Here is a 2,816-nt window from a genome sequence, read left to right on the forward strand (position 1 = left end):
ATGGAATAAGATCAAGAATCTTTATGATAAAAAAAGTCCGGCGAGTCAGATGTACTCGTTGAAGCAGCTTATGGATTTGCGCATGAAGGATAATGCGACTATGTCTGCTCACTTGAGCGAGTTCCATGCTATACTAAAGAACCTGACTTCGCAGGATATCACCTTTGGAGAGGAAGCAACTCCTCTTTTCTTGCTTAGGACTCTGAATGAGTCATGGGATGTATTCCGCATTGCCCTATGTGCCTCTAGTGCTACTCTAAAACTGAATGATGTTGAGAGTGCTCTTCTGTAGGAAGAGGTTAATCGCAAAAACTTGGATACCTCTCGTGTTTCACATGCTTTGACAGTTAGAGGAAGGAATGACAGGAATGATCGTGGTCGGCCGTGGCCGTGACTCGCAGAAGGGTTGGTCTAAATCTCGTGGAAAGTCGCGTAATAAGTCGTGTGGACGCAACGCTAATGTCACTTGTCATCATTGTGGGAAAAAGGGGCATATCAGACCACAGTGTCATGAGTTGCACAATGAGAAGCGCAAGGATAAGGGGAAAGAGAAAGTGCAGGAGAAGTCCTCTGATCGCAGCATAGTACCTGCGAAATCCAACGTCAAGATTGAGGAAATTAATGTCACGCTGTCGTCGCGTTAAGAGTTGAAGGTCTACCACCGGGGCTTTTAGTGCAGAAGAAGAGTTTAGGATAAGGGAAAATGGATTGGGGTTTAATAAGATTCGGGATTTAGAAATGATTTAGGTACGGAAGAAGAGTTCAAGCCTTTTCACTATGTACTTAGCATACATGAATAGAAGGAATAAGTCTATCTTGATTATATCAAATGCCTTTGGATACATACATCATATCATAAAGGATATTTTCAGATTTTCAATTCATTTATAAATGTCAAATGCAAGCTCTAATGGCATTTATTTCAAGTACATAGATGGATTTCAACCCTTTGGTTCAAGTATATTGTTGATAGATTCAAATGCATCCAAGATTTGGGCCACAGATACATGAAATGAATTGAAAAAGTATAATTTTAGCTTCAGCCCTGTTTTAAAACAGAAAATTCTAGCCCATAATCAAGTTCAAAATGAGTGCATAAACTCAAGAAGAAGCACTTCTAATCATTCATGAACAATGTCCTGAAGAAAAGAGGTCATTTCCTTCCTTTACAACCATAAAAATCCCATTTTTGCTCATAAAAATGGACCATAACAGTGGACTGTCCTGTTTATGACTGGTTATTTCAACCCATAACAACCCATAAGTCTTCAATATCCTCACCCTTTGCTTGCCCCAAAGTCACTCAAGTACTTGGGTACAAGTCGGGCTTCATTGGACCAAGAATAAGGTAAACAAAATGAGAGAAGTCGTGCATAAGAGCAGGCTGAATACTCTTCTCTCAGATTTTCCTCTTTTATAGACTGTTTCAGCATGCATTTTTGTCAGACCAAAGAGGCAGAGAAGTGGGGCTCTCACCATATTTACATCTTCAGTAGTTGGGCCCGTTGATCTTCAATTTGCATGCTCCATTTCATGCACCATAGCTCCAGCTCTCTCCAGTTTGCCTCAGACAATGCAACCTGCATTTTGCGCCCAAAAACGCGGGCTGCTCCCTGCTCTAGTCTCTGGTCACTTTTTGACCAGCCTAGGTCACTTGCTGGTCACTTAAGTTTGTTACTCCAGGTCCCATGTGGACCTAGTGGACTTTTGGCAGTTTTTGGCATCTTTCTTGGGTTCTGACCATATTTTTGTACCTGAATTAATGTGATTTATCCTGCAGACTGAATTTCTTCCAGATGACCAAGTTGTAGGTTCCCATAGACTTATTTTTCATAAGTATACATGGTATAACTGAAAATTATATGCTAAATACAAAAGAACTTGTATAACTAAGGTGGTTAGTGGATAACAATGTCTGAATTTTGTATGCAAATTTCTCATATTACTTTCAGTGAAGCTCTTCTGTGTTTATAAGAATCCTATGATTTGTATTATGAACAGTAAACTTTTTGACAATGCAGACCGAGGATTTCGATGATGGTGATGAGTTCATACTTGCAGCTAGTTCTTCTGATGCCTCACACTTGACTGAGACACCTAGTATGTATGCACAGTGCTGGTTATTGGATTCAGGTGCGTCCTTCCATGTGACGCCTTACCGTGAGTGGTTTCACTCTTACCGTACTGTATCTGGATCAGTTAGACTTGGAGATGAAAGGACTCTTGATATTGTGGGCTATGGAGATATTCAGTTGCAGTTTTCCACTGGCAGTTTCTTTTTGCTCAGGAATGTATGTCATGTACCTACGCTTACGCGCAATCTTATGTCTGTAGGACAGTTGGATGATGCAGGGTTTCATGTCTATTTTGGGGATTCTGCCTGGAAGATTACCAGAGGCATACTTGTGCTTGCTAGAGGCGCCAAGGCTGGTAGCCTCTATCCTCTTGTTGTATCTGGGTCTTTTGTAGACCATGTTTTGGCAGTGGGCTCTATCCCACATGTATCACTTTGGCATGCCCATTTGGGGCATATGTCTTTGAAGGGAATGAAAATGTTATCTGGTTTGCAGTATCTTCCACCTTTGGACTATGCATGTTTTGACTCGTGTGATCATTGTCTTTATGGTAAGCAGAATAGGTCTACGCATAAGAAATCGGGTAGGCCATGCATGAGTGAGCCCTTGGCTTTGGTGCATTCAGATGTTTGTGGGCCCATGCCATGTATGTCTATGGGTGGCGCGAAGTACTTTGTTACCTTCATTGATGATTTTTCTAGGAAAGTGTGGGCTTATCCCATAAAGCAAAAGTTCGATGTC

Source organism: Lygodium microphyllum, unplaced genomic scaffold, assembly GCF_053477565.2.
Source record: "Lygodium microphyllum isolate KBCC unplaced genomic scaffold, Lygodium_microphyllum_v1.1.10 scaffold_41, whole genome shotgun sequence".
Classification (NCBI taxonomy): Eukaryota; Viridiplantae; Streptophyta; class Polypodiopsida; order Schizaeales; family Lygodiaceae; genus Lygodium; species Lygodium microphyllum.